Source organism: Octopus sinensis, linkage group LG3, assembly GCF_006345805.1.
Source record: "Octopus sinensis linkage group LG3, ASM634580v1, whole genome shotgun sequence".
NCBI classification, from domain to species: domain Eukaryota; kingdom Metazoa; phylum Mollusca; class Cephalopoda; order Octopoda; family Octopodidae; genus Octopus; species Octopus sinensis.
This window is the reverse complement of record NC_042999.1, coordinates 98,964,866-98,987,704: the sequence shown is the minus strand read 5'-3', so window position 1 is coordinate 98,987,704 and position 22,839 is coordinate 98,964,866. Positions and strand designations below refer to the sequence as shown.

Here is a 22,839-nt window from a genome sequence, read left to right as displayed (position 1 = left end):
CAGTTTAATGTAAAATTGATTTTATTATACCTCATCGTAAAAATAAACAATGTGTGTTTGTGTGTATGTATAAATATACATATAGTACTGAACTTGTCATAAATGTTCAAGGTAGATATTTTTCTTGTAAATATTTTGGCTATTAAGAGAATTTTCTTTCATATTTAAAAAGCTTCCTTCTTTGAACTTACATTCTAGTTCAAAGCATGCTTGTTAGAAACAAAGTACTTTCTTTGACAATTTAGAAAAACACAAATAATAATTACCCAATAATAAAGGAACTTAACCAATAATTTGTTTTAGTTCAGAGACTTTTATGTTGTTAATGCTGTAGAATTTTTCTAATTTGACAAACAAAATACTTTGTTCCTAACACCCAGACTGCAAACTAAACAGTAAGTTCAAGCTGATTATTTTTTTTACTTCAATTAATATGACTATGTCAACATGTACTGACAAGCCAGTTTTTTTTTTCTTTAATTTTCAGGTTTTGAAGTGAAAAGTGTGAGAAAATGTACATAAGTGTGTATATGAAACTGTATAATTATCAATACTTGTATAAATGTATGTATGTGTGTGTGTGTGTGTGTTAGTATAATTGTGCTTGTATATATATTCCCACTGCACTTTCAGTTGCTTTGAGTCTGACCCACAATACTTTAAATCTGTTATGGCAACTCTCTCTCTATACATGAAGCTATTTGATGCATTGTTTTTATTCTCTTTCCTTCCTGTCTTTAAGCACTGCACTTTAATCTGCCACTTTATTTGTAAATATGGTTCTTTAAGGTATTGTTCTCACCAACCTTACTACTTTGATCTGTCATAGCTATGTATTATATGTAATTATTTAAGATATTGTACCTGGCTACCTTTCCTAATAACTAACTAATTTATCCCTTTTTTTCTTCACTTCAACTCTTTGGTTTCTCACTCTTTCACACTATCCTTCTTGCTTGCGTAGCCGTATTTCTGGCGTTACGTTGCGAGTTCAAAATCCGCAAAAGTGGACTTTGCCTTTCATCCTTTCGGGGTCGATAAATTAAGTACCAGTTATGCACTGGAGTCGATGTAATTGACTTAATCCGTTCGTCTGTCCTTGTTTGTCCCCTCTATGTTTAGCCCCTTGTGGGCAATAAAGAAATATATCTTCCTATTACATTAACCCTCTCAGACCTGGGCCCCTATGATTGACTTTACCCACCACTTGGGTTTCTGAGCTACAAAATAAACAGTTGCATACACAGCTCAAGAGTAATGATAGCAGGCAGACTAACAGACAAAACCACAGAAAAGTTCAGGAAAATAACAATAATAAGCCTATCTTTCAACTACCGTATTTGTTCAAATGAATTGCTACTTTCCTCATCACTTACACCAGTTTGATTGTCCAAATCACCTTCATTGCCTGTGAAGTGTAAACTCTTCATCTGAAGAATAAATATCATCAATAATTTCCTCAACTGCAAAGAGTCTGGGCCTTGCCTGTTTACAATATGAAATGCTGGTTTTGTAACATGCTTATTTCATAGCAAAGTCATATTTTTTTATCATCAAAATCAAATGTAAACAACAGCTAGCTATGGCAGTACATATTCTAAAATTGGAATGATACAGAGAAGATTAGCATGGCCCCTGCACAAGGATGATACAAATTCGTGCAGCATTCCATATTTTTAGTAGGCGTAGAAGTGGCCGTGTGGTAAGTGCAGGCATAGGAGTGGCCCTGTGGTAAGTAGCTTGCTTACGAACCACATGGTTCCAGGTTCAGTCCCACTGCGTTGCACCTTGGGCAAGTGTCTTCTACTATAGCCTCGGGCCGACCAAAGCCTTGTGAGTGGATTTGGCAGACAGAAACTTAAAGAAGCCCGACGAATATATGTATATATATATATATATATATATATATATATATATGTGTGTGTGTGTGTGTGGTGTGTGTGTGTGTGTGTATAAGTTTGTGTGTCTGTGTTTGTCACCACAACATCGCTTGACAACCGATGCTGGTGTGTTTTCGTCCCCGTAACTTAGCGGTTCAGCAAAAGAGGCCGATAGAATAAGTACTAGGCTTACAAAGAATAAGTCCTGGGGTCAATTTTCTCGACTAAAGGCGGTGCTCCAGCATGGCCACAGTCAAAATGACTGAAACAAGTAAACAAGTAAAAGAGTAGCAGCTATAGGGGACACCATTAACGAGCTGTAAACACACTTGGGTATAAAGCTGCAATGTGATCAGTTGCCTATTTTTAGTATTTTATCCTCTTTCCATGTGTGTTGCTCATTACTGCCTTATCAAGAATCTGGTAGAGATTTCATTTATTTTATCCCCAGTATACCGGAAACACATATCGCAACAAGGCTAAACCTTCGACTTCAGTTTCATTTCCCTCATCATCTCATTTTCACTGAAACAACAAAATAGATGAAGCATTATGTCCTACATTCCTCAAGGCTGCCCTTTCTTCTGAGTTTTATATATTAAGAATTCTACTGGCAAAGACTATTGCCAGTTTTCAACAAAATATTTCTGTAATAAGTCATAATAAAATATGGGTAAATTCAGAATTAAATGAAGAGAAATATAGATAGTTATGCTTCTCAATATTTTATTATTATAAAAATCAAATTTAATTAAAATATCAGTGATAATGGAAATTAAAACATCAAATAATGTAATGCTTTCATTATTGGAAAACATTTCTTCCTTAAATAGTTTCATCATTCCTGAATAATTTCTTTTATTTATAAACATGCATATAGTTATTATCATAATATTGACTAAAATAAGAATTTTATCAACCCTGTAAATCTTCCAGCACTAACACAATGTACTGAGTCCTTTTCATTTCATGGCAAAGTGAAGGTGGACAGATGGTACATAAGAAGAATTATTTGATAATGACTTGAGACAATTTCAATGGAGATGGTGCAATGAAACAAGTGAGCATAATGAATACATTATTATTATTATTATTATTATTATTATTATTATTATTATTATTATTAAGGCAGCAAGCCAGTTGAGCACTAAGGTGCTCATAATGCTTATATTTATATAAATTCTCATAATGCTTATATTTACAATGCCCTAAACACTTTCATATACAATGCTTCCTCACCCCGCCCCCCAGTAGAGGCAACAACCTTAACAATTTTAACATGTCTGAATGACAGCAGGTTAAAAGCAAGAACAACTATTATGATGCCTGTTACAAAACAATCACAGAAACCTTTTCAGGTGCTAAATAACATCTCTCCTTCCTATGTTACCTCTGATGTGTCAGGCAATTTGATATGCTTGAGAAGAACTGTTGAGTCAAGTAAAAACCAATATCATAGCTGTGGCCAGGCCCCCTGATTAGCTCCCATGCTGGTAGCATGTAAAAAGCACCCTCTGAACAGTCGATGCTAGGTCCACTTGACTGGCTACGATGCCCGTGGCATGTATGGATGATGCCAGTACTCCTTGACTGGCTCTCCTGCATTGGCACGTAAAAAGCACCATCCAAATGTGGCCGATTCTAGTACCCCCTGACTGGCCCCTGTGCTGGTGGCATGTAAAAAGCACCCACAACACTCTTGGAGTGGTTGGCATTAAGAAGGGCATCCAGCTGTAAAAACATTGTCAGATCAGTTTGGAGCCTGGTGCAGCTGCTGGCTCTCCAAACCTCAGTCAAATTATCCAACTCATGCCAGCATGGAAAATGGACGTTAAACGATAAAGATGATGATTATTGTTGTTGTTGTTACTAAATGTGATTACATGTCCTGTAATTGTGTATTTATATTACAGATTTGTTGTTCTTAAAGTAAAAATATAATTCTCATTTCTTTTTGAAATATAAAACTAATTTGTTCTATAGCCATTGATTTGCAATTCTGTATAGATTATTTTACAATTTAATTTCAAATAGATTCATTGCTATAAAGTGGACATAAACAATTGACACTTCAGTACATATATTTATATTCAAAAAGGGTAAACAAGTTCTATAAAGAAAGAATTCAAAGATTGCAAGTATTTGACAATGAAAGTGTTTTGTAATTAATTTGGTACACTTTTGTCCAATAGCACCAGTATTTTTGAAGAGGTGCCAATATTTTAGCACTAAATTCAGAATTTTTAAATTCAGAAATGGTTATAACTTCAATGTCTCAGCAAACCAATTGTTATGATTCTGCCCACTCGTCATTGAGAGCAGTAATTGTAGATCTTTGTGATTATAATTTGTGAAGTTTTGAACCTGCTTGTAATGTTGCTTATATATAATATAGAGAATCATTTAGCCTGCATCTTCACCAGAACTATAATCTGTTATGATTATTAACTTCATATAGTATGACCATGCATATTTAATGCTAAATTTAAAGACCAAAATTAAACTTTGTTCATTCCTCATGGATCCTCTCTAATCCCATGTGCAAGCCCTGGATGTAGCCTTATCATATACCTAATTCACAAAACCAATTTTCAATACTGTTTATATGTAACTGTGGCTGTGTGGTTAAGAACTTTGCTTCACAACCATGTGCTTCTGTACTGAGTCCAACTGCATGGCTCCTTGGGCAAGTGTTTTTTTACTGTAGTCCTGCACTGACAAAGTGGATTTAGTCAACAGAAACTGAAAGAAGCTCATATGTGTGCATGTGTTTGTTTGTGTGCTTCCCTATCTTGATATCACATCATCATCATTATCATCCAGTATTTTAAATCTGGGTATTGTTCCCATTAACGGCAGGTGGCCAGATCTATCTCAACGCCATAGCAACTGAGATAGGCAGGTGCAGCTCACTCCAACCTTTGGGCTGGCTGGTGCCCATTCTCCTTTGCTATCATGAGGCTTTTATGGAGCTGGATTTTCTATGGGGAGCATACCCTTGCTTACCCCCAACCTCATGAGTGGTCCTGAGACCAGGGCCTCTACCATGATTTTTAAGAAATAATAATAAATAACAAATGTAAAAGAGTGTCACTGTCATGCAAGTGGTGTCATTCATTTCTTGTCTTCTGAGTAAGCACGTCTAATCATGGTGAAACATTACCTTGCTTGGAAACAAGTTAGAGATGGCAACAGGACGGGGTTTCGTAATAGAAAAGTTGCCTTAACAAATTCCATCTAGCCCTTGCAAGCATGAAAAAGTGGATGCAAATGTGAGATGATGGTAATGATGACACCATTACCACTGTCACAGTGGATGACAACAGGTCAACAACAATGGTGTATATATCTGTCATGATGGGTAATGAAGGGAATATACTTTTGTGTAAAATGAGGTGATTACAATAATTATGATTTTAAACTGTGAACATTCAAAGTAATGAAAAGAAAACTAGTTTTCAAAAGATAAATATATTTATAAATTAAAATAGATTAAACTAAATAAATAATACTGTTTATTTATTGATACTGGATATAATACATTAATTCTACATATTGTAATGTGACATTTTTAGCATTACCAAGTAACCAACAAGCAATATCATTTCTTGAGTGTTAACTCATCATATGGCAACGCTTTAACATAGGTATATGCTTATATGACTCAGTAATATCAAGTAAAGTTACTAATTATAATTTTACTTGTATCAAATTTCATGGAAACTGTACAAATAATGAAATTCATCTCTAATTTTGAAAATGATAAGGTTTATAAAATTCAAATAAATAAAACAAATTTCTTCTTTGCAATAAATACGTGATCGGTAAAAATAATATCATTTAACTATTAATTACAATGACATCATCATAATATGATAATGCAGCATAAGATAAAAAAATTTACAAATATTTACAGAGCTTTCTTTTGCATTATATTTTCCTTATATAAGCTCCTTATTCAACTCATCACTTCTGTGATTCTTTAATTTGTTGGTCCAGAAAAATATCAAATATTTAGCCAACTAGACTTTGTGTTATATTTTTTCCTTCTGCAGTATTGTTGACATATCAAACACTCATTTGAAAAAATTCATACGAGTAATATTCTAGCACATGGCTTAGTGGTTAGGATATTTGGCTCATGATCTGAAGGTCATGAGTTCAATTCCTGGTGGCACATTGTATCCTTGAGCAAGACACTTTATTCCATGTTACTCTAGTCCATTCAGCTGGCAAAAATGAGTGGTACCTGTAATTCAAAGGACCAGCCTTGACACATTCTGTGTCACACTGAATCTCTCTGAGAACAACATTAAGGGTACTCATGTCTGTGGAGTGCTCAGCCACTTGCACATTAATTTCATAAGCAGGCTGTTCCGTTGATCAGATCAACTGGAATCATCATCATCATAACCAATGGAGTGTCGGGTATTTATGTTATCTGCTCTTTCAGGGGTATGATAATTACAATGCTTACTCTCTCACTCTTAACTCAGACTCTCACTTTTACTCAGGCTTTCTGCTGCCTATTCCTACCATTTTATCTCCCAGTGTTGTCAAAAGATGACTGTTACTTGACAGAGTAGAATTTTCATTTTGAATGACTGGGTATTTATCTGGTACTAAAAGAGGAACAACAAATCTTGAAAAACAATCACATATTCATTCTTAATATGTTCCAACAGATTCAAACATGGATATGCTAACTACTGTTGGATTTTGTTGGGGAACAACTTCTGTAAAATGAGTGCACATTCACAACATACCTGATTCATATGGGGGTCTTTGGGACATTTGGTGTTTTGATCTTATTGTCTCCTCAGCCAAAGCTATCCCAGACTAAAAAGTCAAACATTGAGTTTTTGGCTTTGTTTATCAGTTCAGCAGACAAATCATTTGCTGGTCTATGCTTATATTTGACAGCTGATAATAATTTTGCCATGTGCATGGTAAACAGCAAGAATCAGACCAATGAGCCAAAAACTCTTGTTAGATTTATTAGTCTGAGGTAGCTTTAGCTGATGAGACTCAACAAGGTTGAAACATCTGGTGTCCCAAATGGCCTCTTTTCCTAATGAATTGAGTATGTTATGAACACATGTTTGTCTTAAAGGAAAGGGTATTCTCCACTGATGATATACAACAGTTAGTACATTTAGGTTTCAATTTGCTGGAAAATATTAAGAATATGCATATCATTGTTCTGATACTCATTGCTTACAGTACACAACTGGCTTCTCTCAGTTTGAGTCTACTGGGGCTCTAATTAAGACACTGTCCAAGGTGCAGTACAAAAGGACTGAGGGACTAAACATGAAATCACATACAGTTCTATATTTAAGAGATGAAGAATTATGTACATTATTTACATTATTTACAAATGACGGATATTTGTCCTCATCTTGTTTGTTGTTAACACAACGTTTCAGCCGATATACCCTCCAGCCTTAATCAGGTGTCTTGGGGAAATTTCGAACCTGGGTTCTCATTCCTAAAGTGTTGTTATTTATCTTCAAACTGCCAATGGGCATATAGTGTAGTAGCTAAAAGTGCGGGCTACTAACCCTAAGATTCTGAGTTCGATTCCAGGCAGTGAACTGAATAATAATAATAATTATTATTATTATTATGATTATTATTATTATTATTATTATTATTATTATTATTATTATTATTATAACATCGAAAAACACCTTAGAAATGAGAACCCAGGTTCGAAATTTCCCCAAGACACCTGATGAAGGCTGGAGGGTATATCAGCTGAAATGTTGTGTTAACAACAAAAAAGATGAGGACAAATATCCATCAATTGTAAATACTGTAAATAATGGATGACATCACATGGTTTGGATATGTTAAAGGGATTTTTGAAATACTGTATGCACAATTGTGTGTGTGTGTGTGTGTGTGTGTGTGTGTGTGGTGTGTGTGTGTGTATGCATGTGTGTGTGCGTGTGTGCATGCATGCTTGTGTGTGTGTGTGTAAGACTGGTTAGAAAGAATGCTTCACAACAATGTGATTCTGGGTTCATATCAGAGGCATTTGTACTTTGGTCAACTGTTTTCTGTTATAGCCTATAATGGCATAGCTGTTTCCAGTTCAAATATAATTTACACTATTATAGTTGCTTCCTTCATAGCCACATGAGAAAATGGACTTTTGGAAACTTGTAACTAATGATTCTATTCTTCACAACATGGGATATAACAGAAATTTCTGTGTGCATGTAGTTATACATGTATATGCATGCAAACAAATATAGACACATGCATGCATACATACATGTACATATGCAATAACACAGTTTCTTTTATCAATGCCTTTCATGATATGTATCTTTTACTTAATTTCTCCAATCCATAATAGTCACAATAGCTATAAAATTTGAAGTCTAGCTTGACAGATTTAGTACAAAATTTTCCACATCATTCATCAACTTTTTGACTGAATCTTACATCAAATTTCCTTGTACCTCTTTCACATGGACAGAGCAAAGTCTGTTCTTTTTGATGAGCCAAATCACTACTATTTGGTAGTTATCTTTTGCATACATGCAATCTTGAGCTAACTCTTCAGTATAAAATGCTGCATATTCACACATTAAACCCTTTAGCATTCAGCTCTCTCTGTTGAATGTAATGCTTATTTATTCACATTGTTTTGAATTAATCATGCTTTATCTTGTAGCTTCAAGATGTCAATCATGTGATTGCTTATTTTTAGAATAATATTGTAGGGTAAGTGTGAGAGGTTGGATCTGGCTAGTTTGAAGATAAAACAGGTTGATTATTTTGACCAGATATGGCCGGTTTAAATACTAGAGGGTTAATAGAGATTGTTACAGTGTAGCACAGCACAATACCAAACTGTACAATTGAAAAAGACATTCACTCATATACTCTTTTACAATACAGTATGAGAAACCTGATGTCACTCTAATAACATGTTGTCAGCTGGAGGCAAAAAAGAACACACTCTCACATACACATGTACATATTCCCACAGACTCACACAAGATAGAAATCTTTTGATATCATTTGATATATTCCCTATTCATATTAATGTTATAATGAACTTTTGTGTAAATATGAACTCTGCCACATAGTTGTGACAATGGACATTTCCATAGAGCTCTTGCTGTTTTCAGTTTGTGCTATATGCTGAAATCTTTTGTTTTCATCTGTCATGATCAACCTAATTTTCTTAATGAAATAAAAGACAGCAGATGTTTTTCACTGTCATTACCTTTCATCAACTATTTCATTACACACAGATATACATATATGCATACACACATAATACATATATACAAGCATACATATATTGATACATATATGCATGTATACATGCATATATCTATATAAAGATACATGCATATGTGCATGCACATAGAAACGCATGTGCATACACACACACATACACACATAATTTGCATGCATGATGTGTGCTTGATATCTGCAGGTTCACGTGTGCTCCTAAATATACAAATCATCCAAGAGTGCTTGTCAATCTCCAGAGCTTGAACTGTTATTGAAGCAATGTTGTCATTGCAGCTGACAAGTATCTGAAGCACTGAACTATTTAGCACTGAACACTGGTTTGCTAGTGATCACCCAATTTCAACTGAGACACACTTTCTGAAGAAACCTACTTTCTCAGAGGAAATTGACAAATCTCTTTCTATCCCCTTCTCCTCTTTATCCTACTTGTCAATATTCTATTTTTTTTTTCATTTTTTTTTAAGAGATGAAGTGCTGATTTATACAGCGACAGTAGTAGCAGTTGCAACATTAATGGTTACATTAGAAATAAAAAGAGAGCATCAGTATCAGTAGCAACAGCAGCAACAACGAGAATTAGATCAACAAAAATATGCAACTACTACTACTACTACTAAAATTATACCAAATAAAAAACAAAAAAAAAACAAAACAAGTAAAGAGTACAAAAATCCCTCAATCAGCTGAAAATAACAGTCAAATTTCCCTTAAATCTCACCTCACTGTCCTAGGAAAGGAAACTTTGGATAATGAGGTCCTGAGTTCCTTACTCATAGGATAAATATCAGGTAGTTATGGCTAGAATGTCTTTGATCACAGATCCGTTTGATAAACACTGATCTGAGGTTAAATAATTACAATTATAGCAACAACAGTATCAACTGTAATGTGCTTACTACAGTATCTATGATGACAGGTAAAAGGAGAACTCTGTCAGTTATGATGACGAGGGTCCCAGCAGATACGATCAATGAAACAGCTTGCTCATGAAATTAACATGCAAGTGGCTGTGCACTCCACAGGCACGTGTACCCTTAATGTAGTTCTCAGGGAGATTCAGCGTGACACAGAGTGTGACAAGACTGGCCCTTTGAAATACAGGTACTACTCATTTTTGCCAGCTGAGTGGACTGGAGCAAAGTGAAATAATGTGTCTTGCTCAGGGTCACAACGCACCATGGGGAATTGAACTCATGACCTTATGATCGTAAGCAGAATACCCTAACCACTAAGCCATGTTCCTGTACAACAACAGGTACAACTTAAATAACTACAATGGCAACAACTGCTACTATAATGGTTTCAAATTTTGGTACAAGGTCAGCAATTTCAGAGGAGGGAATAAATTGATTCCATCAACCCCAGTGTTCAATTAGTATCTATTTTATGAACCCTGAAAGGATGAACAACAACGTCAACCTTAGCAGAAGTTGAACTCAGAATGTAAGGATGGACAAAATGCTGCAAAGATTTTACCTGGCATGCTAAAGATTCTGCCAGCTCACCACATTAACAACTGCTGCTATAATATCAACTCTTACTACAAACTATAGGAGATCAGGGATTGAGCATAGGAAGATGAAGGGTTAGTAAGGGAGGTTTGATTGGTTGGTTATTTGGTAGGAGAAGGAGTGAGAAGGAAGTCAGAAATGACTGGCAGAGTAATTAGTTTTAATATACTATCATTTTAATCCAAGAAAGAAAAAACATTTGACATAACAAGAGGACAAAAAAGATTATGTAAGTGTATGGGGCATGTGTGTGTGTGTGCCCTGGTGTGTGGTGTGTGTATGTGTGTGTGTATACAAATGGGTTTCGATGGTGAGGATTCAATTGCTTGATCAACTCAATTGTCTGCTCTTTGAACAGAAACGTATACCCTTAATTTATTAGGGCTTTTACGACAATAGGTTTTGATATAGAAGGGTAGAAGTTCACTATGTCAAACTGTGCAATCTACAGGCCAACCTTCTCTTAATAGAATGGAATCAGTTGATCAGCCCTGTGGCCCTTGCCTACATGCCAACTTACACACATGCACAACCCATATACATCTCTCCACACACACACACACAACAGATACACATGCATAGGCATCAGACACCCATATCTACACACGCATATATCTGGCTTACTCACACACACCCTCACCCGCAGGTCCCTACAAGGACTAGTCACACACAAAAGTGCTACCAGTTTCATGTTCAGCCACATGATCTAAGACATTCTCCATTTTAATGCATATGGTGTCACAGAAATGTTGATCTCACTTCTAACAACATTTTTGACCTGCATTGACCAATGGACTTCCTGCATCATCCCCATTCAGTTAAGTGAGTGAAATGAGCCAGGCTTCTATTAGAAACCTAGAAAACTTTAAGTCCCATGGGGCCAACGCAAACTGTTTTAAATAATAATATATGTAACTCCAACTAGATGTGGTGAGTGGTTCTTTCTTTCATTTTTCTACTCACCCAAGTACATACATATATGCGCGTGCACATGTGTGTGTGTGTGTGTGTGCGATGTCTACTTTCTGTACTGGCATGGATTGGGCAGTTTGACAGGAATTGGTGAGCCAGACAACCGCACCAAGCTGCACTGTCTGCATTGGCATGGTTTCTAGGGACAGAAGCAGATGTCTTGCTGAAGAGGAGCTACATGGCTACTCCATTTGAGAGAGGAGAAAGATGGTGAAGATCATGTCTCAGAGCATACCCCCCAAACTATAGTGGGGTGTTTATATAATTGAAGTGGTACACAGGATTGAATGGGGTAAGTGGGCAGATAAGCCTGCAAGAGTGAGAAAGAAGTGGAAAGTTGTGGGTAATGGAATGCAGTGAATGAACACAAGAAGGTTTAGAAGATGAGTTGTCGAAGAGAAAGACTTGTCAGGGAGAGATCATTGGCAGATAAGTTTGCAAAAGTGCAAAAGGTGAAGGGGAGATGGAGGGTGGAATTCTGTGAGTGACAAACATGAATGGAGAGAGAGTATGGTGTCAGGAAGATGAGTTGTTGGAGAAAGGCTTGTTGTTATGGAGAGAATGAGTGCAGGAGCCTCGACATAAAAATGAGCCCTCCCACATCCCCTGGATGAGATAGCAGCCCATCTCAACGTTGCTCATCTGTGCCAACAAGTGAACTGGAGCAACATGTAATGAAGTGTTTTGCTCAAGAACACAGATATCACCTAGTCCATGAACTGAAACCACAGATCATGAGTGCAATACCGTTGAACAATAAGTCATGCACTCACATGATTTTTATGGAAAACCTATGAATATGAATTTATAGTAATTTTTTTTTTTCTTCTACTGGCATAAATTTTAAAATTATTTTAGAGAGTAGCTGTGTGGTAAGTAGTTTGCTTACCAACCACATGGTTCTGGGTTCAGATCCACTGTGTGGCACCTTGGGCAAGTCTCTTCTACTATAGCCTCGGGCCGACCAAAGCCTTGTGAGTGGATTTGGTAGACGGAAACTGAAAGAAGCCTGTCGTATATATTATATATATATATATATATATATATATATATTATATATATATATATATATATATATGTATATATATGAATGTATGTATGCATGTGTGTGTGTAAATGTTTGTGTGTCTATGTTTGTCCCCCCAAACATCGCTTGACAACCGATGGTGGTGTGTTTATGTCCCCGTAACTTAGCAGTTTGGCAAAAGAGACTGATAGAATAAGTACTAGGCTTACAAAGAATAGGTCTTGGGGTCGATTTGCTTGACTAAAGGCGGTGCTCCAGCATGGCCACAGTCAAATGACTGAAACAAGTAAAGAGTATTCTTATACACATATTTATTCCTTTATATGTTTCAGCCATGCAGCTGTGGTCATGCTTGAGCACCACTTATTTAAAAAGTTTAAAAAATTTTTCACATAGATTGTATTGATACGTTAACATTATTTATTTAATATAAAAGCATTCTTATCTCAGACCATCTATGAGCTCCCAGAATTATGCCAAAGTATCCATTTTTTCCTAGACTGAATACTGACCTATATCCAATTAACATTCTTATTCTTTATATGTCTATTTCTTTTCTTTCTTTCTTCTCTAACCTTTTTTTTTTTTTCACCAACCCATCTGCTGACATTTATACTTGATTTGTTGACCTTTTACCTTTAATTTATTTCGCAATCTTGAATGAAATCAAAATTCCTTTCATTGTAATGTTTTCAACAGATGTAAATCTCATCATATACACACTTGTCTTTTAGATGAGGCTTTCCATCTTAAATAAAATTACTAACAAGCAAAACTTGTTTCATAGGCTGAACAAACCAAAACATGAAACTTGACAGCATCATTAACTTGATCTTTACCCTATATATGACTCTATTCTCATTCATTAAGGCTCCGTTATTCTTAAGCTTGTTTTTAAATGACTTTATTTTTATCTACTCAGACTAGTCCGTCTGTCCATCCATCCATCCATCAATTTATCTATCGGTAGGAGAACCTAGTGATGAGAGTGGATCAGTCAGTTTACCAGGCCAGCACAAGTTGATGGTTTGTCAGATCCAAGTCATTTCATATTGGAGTTACACAGGATTACAGTAGAGACTAAGTGGTAGAGGAGAGACTAACAAAGACAATTTGAGAGAAAGGAGTAATAGGAAAGAAACTGAAAACATAGTGTCAGAGAGGTTAGTGAGGAACAACAATAGAAAGACAGAACATTGAGGAGAGCTGGGTAAGTGGAGCTGCAGATGCACCCATGTTATACTTGGTTACGTAAAGTGGTACATAAGGGTGGAATAAGATGGTGGTAATGTAAAAGGAGGGAAAAAGAAAACTAGTGGTAGGAGATTAGTGAATGAGAGTCAAAGAGTGATAAGGACATTGGGATAACTTGAGAAGAAGAAGTTACAGTGCTATTCCACATTAAACATTGTGGCCAAAATTTGGAACACAGGTCTGGAAACTAGAGTTTTTATATTAAATGCCCGAAGTTATATTTGATTTACAAAATATTGGAAATTTTTTCTTCTAGATATCGAACCACTGGATCAGTTATTAGGTAAGTATATTTCTACGCTGTATATATTTGAATTGGATTGTACTTGGGCATAATAATTTTAATTTTTTTTTAAATGTTCAAAACTTTTGGTCAGGACCGTATATAGGAAAGTATAGGGAAGTTTAGATGAGAGATAAGATGATGATGAGGAGCTAGAACATATCTCTAAGGTAACATGTTCAAGAGAGTATAACAGAAGGATCAAGAAGGTTAGGTAAGGGTTGCCAGAGTAAACTCATATTCTGGTCAAGCTTCATTATTCAGGAAAATAGAGGAAAGAAGGGTAGCCTGATATAGGCGTTGGAGGCATGATATTCAATATGTGCAAATTGAGAACTTTCATTTCTGTTATGGATGAATGGTACAGTCAGCCGAAAAGATGATGGGAAAATGCAAAGAAATGGCAGGAGAAGCAATGGTATACACTAAGTGGCGAGCTGGCAGAATCGTTAGCACGCCAGGCGAAATGCGTAGCCGTATTTCGTCTGCTGTTACGTTCTGAGTTCAAATTCCGCCAAGGTCGACTTTACCTTTCATCCTTTCGGGGTTGATAAATTAAGTACCAGTTAAGCACTGGGGTCGATGTAATCGACTTAATCCGTGTGTCTGTCCTTGTTTGTCCTCTCTGTGTTTAGCCCCTTGTGGGTAGTAAAGAAATAGGTATACACTAGGTGATAATCAAGGCAGAATAGAGAAGCACATAGGCAAAGCAGTATACAACACCTTTTCAGAGTGTACTGCGTGCTCTGTGTCAAGTAATTAGCAAGACAGAGAAAAAAAAGTTGGGCTGTAGTGAGGAGGGAGGTGACTTTATGCCATCTGTTTGTTGAGTGGCTAAATTATGATAGAGGGATAGGCACGTGTGTCTTGCTATAGAAGAGATATGTGGTTACTTTGCATTATATAAGGGTAGGTAAGAGTAGCTGGACAGAAGAGAAAGATGGTGGTGACAAGGTGTAAGAATGTATGAGGTGCAAGAAAGGGAGCATAAGAGAGAATACAAACACAGAATCCGGAAGAATAGATTGATAGGTTCATTAGGGTGTGAGAGAATGGTGGTGAAGAGGTGTTGGGGCATAATAGCCTCAAGGTGCAAGGAGGTGAATACAAGTGAAATGGTACAGAGGATTGGGCAAGTAAGTTCGTGAGAGTTCAAAAAGAGAGTGGGAGATGAAGTTCAAACTTTTTAACCCAGTAGAGTTATTTAAAAATTATTGAGCCTACTTTTGATTTAATTAGGCCCTTTTTGGTTTAAGAAGCCATTAAATTTAACTAAGTCCCTCTGAATCTTTCAAGGCATTTATTAAGTTTTCAAGGCCCTTTTAAGTTTTGGGGCCCTCTTTATTATCTTGTCATGTTTTGAATTAGCAAAACCGTGTGAATCCTCAAACCCTATAGTTTCAGGTTCTAAACCAAACCCTATTGGTTCAGGTCTAAATTGAAACTGGCACACATCCAATACCAAAATGATTACAGACCAATAAGGGATGAAGTGTCTTACTCGAGAACATAGTGCACTGCCCAGCTGGAAGATCAAAACCACAATCCTGTGATCATGAGTACAACACCCTAAGTGTATATGTGTGTGTGTGTGAATGTGCATGTGTACACACACACACATATAGGGTTTGAAGACACACCATAAAGCTAAGCGCTTGGTGGATGTGAAACTCAGGATAACCCCATAGACAGGCCATAGCTATCTTTATCTAACACACACACACACACACACACACACATATATATATCATCATCATCATCATCATCATCATCATCGTTTAACGTCCGTTCTCCGATGATGATGATGATGATGATGATGATGATATATATATGTGTGTTATATATATATCTGTAAATTGATATGTTACCATTATACAATAGTCAAGATAAAACTCTGAGTTTCAGATGCCGAAGTGGAAATCCACAACACCATCTCTTCGGTTATCTGAAACTCAGAGTTTTATCTTGACTATTGTATAATGGTAACATATTAATTTACAGATAAATTTTTCCTCTATTTACATAATATTGAGGTCTCTTTCTTTCTTTTGTTATCTTACCGTTTTTACCAATATATATATATATATATATATATATATATATATATATATATATATATATATATACGTATATATATATATGATAGAGAAATAAAAAGATTTAGGTGTAGAGTGGTGAAAGAGAAAAGGAACCCTGTGAGAGAATAAATCTTCTAAAGTCTTTTATATGAGTTTATATTATTTCTAGTATTTATTGTTCACTGTAGTAATAGCATTTGTTTGACAAAGTTATTATACCATAATTCACAAATAGTTTACAAACATAGATTATTGACACTGTCTAGAAACCTAGAGTCACCATGGTGGAGGGAATACACGTGCATACTACACACCAGTATATATAGGTTTGTGTGCATGCACAAATGTTTGCGTACATATTCAAGTATGTATGGGTATATTTATGTGTGAAAGAATGCATGAGTTTAAGTGCATATTTGTATCTTTCTTTTGCATGGTAACTCTAAATTAGAAACAAGCCTGCATGCTAGTATGTACACAAATATTTTGTAGGCAACCTTATTTGAATCCATGTCTTAATGAGGATCATCTAGAGTTATCTCCCCTGTCACATCATTAACAACTAGGTGGCGCTCATTAGATAGGGATAAAAAGATGCACACAGCCAAGTAACAGCCTGTTTTTCTATCCCACGTGGCCTGCTGCTAACTGCATCATCTCCATCTCTGTTCCTGCTACTGGACTACCCTGCGTTGATTTGAATTTAGTTGAATCCACTATACCAGTCATGGAAGGCAGCAAGATGAAAACCTTTTCTTATTAAACTTCCATTCTGTTCTGTTAAATGTTAATATGCAAGCTGTGTATAAATGCTCTCATCCCGGATTGGAATAAATACACTATGTACATGAAGTCTTTGAAAACTCATACGAATTGTTGTTGTTTCTCACTGGATTAATTCCCACAGCTATCGAAGGTTGACCGGACATTATATTAAATTAGTGGGCTAAAAGCTCACTAAAATATATATATGAATATATATATTTATATATAACTGTATGTGTATGTATATGTGTGTGTGTGAACCCTCTTTCTTGTTAACTCTCTCTCTCTCTCTCTGGCTTGGTAACCATGTATCTCCTCCACAGCAAGACATTTGTTCCTGTCTTTCTGTCACACTAATCATCAGACACAAGAGCACCACTGCCAATGTCCCCTCTCCTCTCAAAGATTCCTTGTCTTATAAGTTACTTGGTGACCCTGCCAGTGCAGGTGCCATGTAAAAAACATCCAGTTCACACTATAAAGTGGTTGGCATTTGGAAAGGCATTCAGCTGTAAAACCATGCCAAAACTGACCTCACCTGTGCTGGTGCCACATAAAAAGCACTCAGCTCACTCTACAGGTTGATTAGTGCTAGGAAGGGCATCCAGCCATAAAAACTATACCAAAACACACACAGAAGTATGGTGCCTGGTCTTCTGCCAGGCCATCTCCTGTCAAACTGTCCAACCCATGCCAGTATGGAAAGAGGATGCTAAACGATGATGATGATGAATATACATGTGTGTATACATGCATATATGCACACATGTATATACATGCATACATCCATAGATATGTTTGTGTGTGGGGGGGGTGCATGTGTGTGTGGATGTGTGCATGTATGTATGTATGTATGTATGTATGTATTTATGTATGTATGTATGTATGTATGTATGTATGTATGTATGTATGTACGTGTGTATGTTTGTATGCATGTATGTATTATTCTACCCAACAGATTGCAAACATGAAGTTCCTTGTGATAGACACAAATATTGAATTACATACATTCATATATGAATTCAGACTTGTATGCATTCTTTTATTCTTTTATTTGTTTCAGTCATTTGACTGCGACCATGCTGTAGCACCACCTTTAGTCAGACAAATCAACCCCTGGACCTATTCTTTGTAAGCTTTGTACTTACTCTATCATCTGTTTTGCCAAACCGCTAAGTTACAGGGACATAAACACACCAGTATCGGTTGTCAAACAATGGTAGGGGGAAATATGGAACCCTTCATGAATTTACATGTTATCCTTGCACAGGGGCCATGCTAATCTTTTCTGTATCATTCCCATTTTAGTATATGTACTGCTGAATTCTTACATACATTGATGCTTACATAAGTACACATACATACACTAACACATACATATATACACATATATATAAATAATTAGGGTGATAAATTGAATATTAATTTAATTAACATCAATTTAAAACCAGTAGCTTAGCATATAGAAAAATTTGAAAATTCAGAAAAATTGTATTACATGCGTATAAGAAGGGATGACCACTAAGTGGACATCCAATATGCTAGAAGAAGATCACCTATGATTGTAGTTAGATTGTGGTTAAATAGTAGGTGATCTTCTAACATATTGGATGTCCACTTAGTGGTCATCCCTCTTATATGCATATATACACATATACATAGAAATGTGCTTATGCACATACACCCTAGGCTTACTTACAGAATTATTAATTTTCCGATACTGTTTTTGTACATAGGGTAAATGTGGTTTCTTTGTTGTAGTTTAATTGGTTAAAATTGAATGAATGCGGTGATATCAAAGGTATGTTTGTTCCCAAACAACACTTATTTTAGTGCTGTTGACACTGTCAGATTGAATGGTACTGCCCAGGTGTCGAAACCATAGTGATATCCTTGGGGCAGCTGATGCTGGAGGTATGTTGGATTGTAGGTATGGCTGTTATTTTATGTGCAGAATAGTTTTATAAGACATCCATTTGATATACATACATACATATATATATATATATATATATATATATATAAAAAAAAGGAAATGAAGAAAATGCTGACAAATAATTGAAGTAATTTAAGTAATTTAATTAGGTGAAAGTTCTTTTTACCGGTTGCGCATTTGTTATGCTTATCAAAATATAAAAGAGAGATTAGAGTCTGTCTCTTATATGTGAAAAAAAGAGGCTCCAGAGTTGTTTTGGATTTGCTTGGTTTCGCGCCTAAAATTTTGATTGGTCATTATGAAGGGGTCACGTGAATGTTTGAATGGAAGTTGGTGTTGGGGTAAGAAAAAAGGCTCCAGAGAAGTTAAAGTTTGGCTAGTGTCCCGCCTAAAATTTCTTATTGGCCATAATAAAGAGGTCACGTGAATGTTTAGTGTTTTTGAAAATTCTTATTGTTCAGGCTGGTCAGTAGACGTCATGTGGATATTTTAAATAGCTCTCTTTTATATTTTGATAAGCATAACAAATGCGCAACCGGTAAAAAGAACTTTCACCTAATTAAATTACTTAAATTACTTCAATTATTTGTCAGCATTTTCTTCATTTCCTTTTTTATATATCACCACTCGTGTTCGACATCTCCTTTTTTTAAATATATATATATATATATATATATATATATATATATATCCATGCACATATGTATATGTATATAAACATATATACATCATCATCATCATCATGGGCTGGATGGTTTGACCAGGGCTGGTAAGCTGAGGGGCTGAACCAGACTCCAGTCTGATTTGGCATGGTTTCTATGGCTGGATGCTCTTCCTAATGACAACCACTCCAAGAGTGTAATGGATGATTTTACATACCACTGGTATAGGTGCCAGCTGAATGACACCATATATATACTCACCTCACACATATACATCCATACATGCATGTGTGTGTGTGTGTGTGTGTATAGATAGGTAGATAGAAATATAGATAGATAGCTAAATAGATAGATAAATATAGATATACATACACACACACACACACATACAAATTACATATATGCATACATACACACTTACATACATCTGTAGTTTCGCACACACATATATATACACATATATGCACATGCAGAGAGATAGATAGTTAATAAAACAACAGATCAAATTGAGAGAAGGGGAGGGAAGAGAGAGAGGGAAGGAGAAAGAGAGAGAGGGAAGGAGAAAGAGTGGGAGGGAGAGGGAGAATGCACAAGAGAGAAGGAAAAAAGAATGATCAAAAGGCAGATCAGAAGAAAAAAGGAAACAAAAGAAGAATAGGACTGAATTTTGTGTTCTATTGATAGACTGAAGATGTAAGGAGACAGGAGAGAAAGGGGTAGTTGTATTACTCAACTGCAAATAAAGAAGCATTATAATAGTTTCCTTTTTAGTTTTGGCTGTTTTACTTCAAGTTTTATTCATCGGTTATATGGGGAAGTTATCTTAATATAGTACAAGGAAGGGGATGTTGCAAAGTTCCTGCTTTAAGGGTATCATGAAAGGCCTGGCTGGAGGCCCAACCTTCCAAGTTCTTTTACAGGGCTTAGAAAATCTGAAGGACCATGGCAATAAGTGTGTAAATCTAAGAGGGGAATATGTTGAATAAAATCATAGCTGATCCTCCTGTATTTTTTTTTACCCAAAGACAGGAACTTTTCAGTGTCCCCTATGTTGGTATGGCTGGTTGAGTTTATCAGATGGTAGACAACTGACAGAAAGAGATGAGCAATTCATATTTTGTTACTCACATTGGAGTGACTCCCTAATGGAGACACTTAATTTTCAAAGTCAATGTTGTTCAACCAAAGTTTCTTTAATTATAGTTTGATGTGTCACAAGGTTAAAATTTAAACAATACAATTAACTAAAAAATATCAAAGTCTGTATTCCAGTGGAACAGTGCTGAGAGAATAAGACACTGCAATTAGGTCTAAAAATTTTCCTATGGATCTGTAGTAAACCTAGTGTTTTGCGTCCCTTACAGATAGGAAAAAAGTGTAATGAAGTCAGAGAAACATTGGAAACCACTGCTATATGAATTCACTCAACCTGCTAGAAGTAAAAATTGTAAGTCTCCTTTAAATCACATCCAACTATCTTAAAAAAATAAAAGGATACACTGAATAATATAATCCTAGATACACAATACCTAAAAAAATGGGCTGGCCATGACTGGAAGTCCTTTGGCCATAGATCTGCTTGATCACGGTTGATCTGGAGTTTAACCTCACATGGCATATGTAGTGAAGATTAGCACCATTGCCCACTCCAAGCAGTAACCATTGTGTGAGACCAACAAACCACTCAATAGCTTGCAAGACTAAATGTCATACTTTTGAGGTAAGGATTAAATAGCAAATTGACTGATATCTTATTCAGTGAGACGTTTGTTTCTTAGTTGCTTAAAGCTCTTGACACTACTAAAGACTAGAGATAATGACATTTACTTTGCCCTTTCCTAGTTAGAATTATATGGGTGACTTACTGTTGTTACCTAGGAAGCAGTTGTGAAAACTACCACCATCATCACAACTGGTGGTGACGACAGTATATACATATATACTCATATACATATATTCTGTAATATGTATTTACAGGTCCCTAATCTGTGTGATTGCTATCTCAGGTTACAAGATTTCACACTAACAAAACTGTAGAGTATGACTACAAACGTCGGGATATAGCCAGCAATTTTGGCCTTATGGAAACTCAAATGAATTTGAACAATTTGAAAAACCTATAACCACTACTTATATTTTTATCAACCCATCTGTGTGTGTGTGTGTGTGCCTGTCTGTCTGTATGTATGTATGTATAAATTCATTTTCATCACCACTCCTATCATCAACACCAAAACCAATACAACAGCCATTGCTAATGCACTAACTTTTGAAGGACCTATACCAACTAACAACCTCGATAATTGTAAAAATATGATCACAAAATCCATAGCAAAATAAGTTGTAGATCAACACAGCAGAATGTGTGTGTGTATGTGTGTGTGCATGTGTATGCATGGGTAAAGTGTGGGTTTTTTATGGTTTAAGTTAGGGATGCAAGAGGCAAAATGCCTATGAACCTAGCAACCTTTCAACTAAAAATATTCATTCTGCTTCCTTTCTCACTTCTTCGCCTTTCATCTCATTTCCATATTTACATCCACTGCAGTAAAACAACCATGTTTTTATCTTACAAAATGGTTCTTTCCAGGTGTTGTTTTTTAAATATATATTTGTTGATTGCCACTGCAATTGAATTTACTTAGAATTCATGATGCATGAAAAGAAGCCAAGTGGAACTGAAAGTAGTATTGGGGAAAGGAACCTTAAGGGGGTTACACTAGATACCAAAATTGATGTTTAACAAAGGTTTCATGTGAGAGAAAAATTCAACATTGCCAAAACAATAAAGCTTGCAATGTCTCCAGTGAGAACAATATCTGATACTAGAAAGAAAATTAAGTCAAGTAAATGATTACTGAAGTACAGGCACAGACTTTCATGGGTGCATCCAAGATTACATCAGTGACAAAAAATGGATTTGTTTTTTCCAAACTTTGCCCAAATTTTATAACACATGAAGCTACCACAGAGCTAACTGTAACTCTGAATGCTCTCTCATTATCATCAAATTATAAGATAACCAAGTAAAATGTTTCATTGAGCAAGTCAGTGGATCCTCACAGTTTGTTAAAATGACACAGGTAGAAACAAGATCATTTCTCTCATCAAAGATATTTCCCCAAAGGACACCGATCTATCTGCAGAAGTTAAATACTGCCATCTTAGTTCCATCATTTACAAGTCTAGT

The 22,839-nt window shown here is 35.8% G+C and overlaps 1 protein-coding gene and 2 non-coding genes across 9 annotated transcripts in view; 1 reads left to right on the top strand and 2 right to left on the bottom strand.

The window, feature by feature from the left end:
* The window catches only part of LOC115209264 (regulator of G-protein signaling 7), a 496,388-nt gene that overhangs the window by 267,893 nt on the left and 205,656 nt on the right, over positions 1–22,839 (bottom strand). The gene's annotated exons all lie outside the window — the stretch shown is intronic.
* On the top strand, positions 1,576–1,678 carry LOC115210029. The gene has a single exon (XR_003881390.1). It is a non-coding gene; the product is annotated as a U6 spliceosomal RNA (small nuclear RNA).
* LOC115210032 lies at positions 18,277–18,386 on the bottom strand. The gene has a single exon (XR_003881393.1). It is a non-coding gene; the product is annotated as a U6 spliceosomal RNA (small nuclear RNA).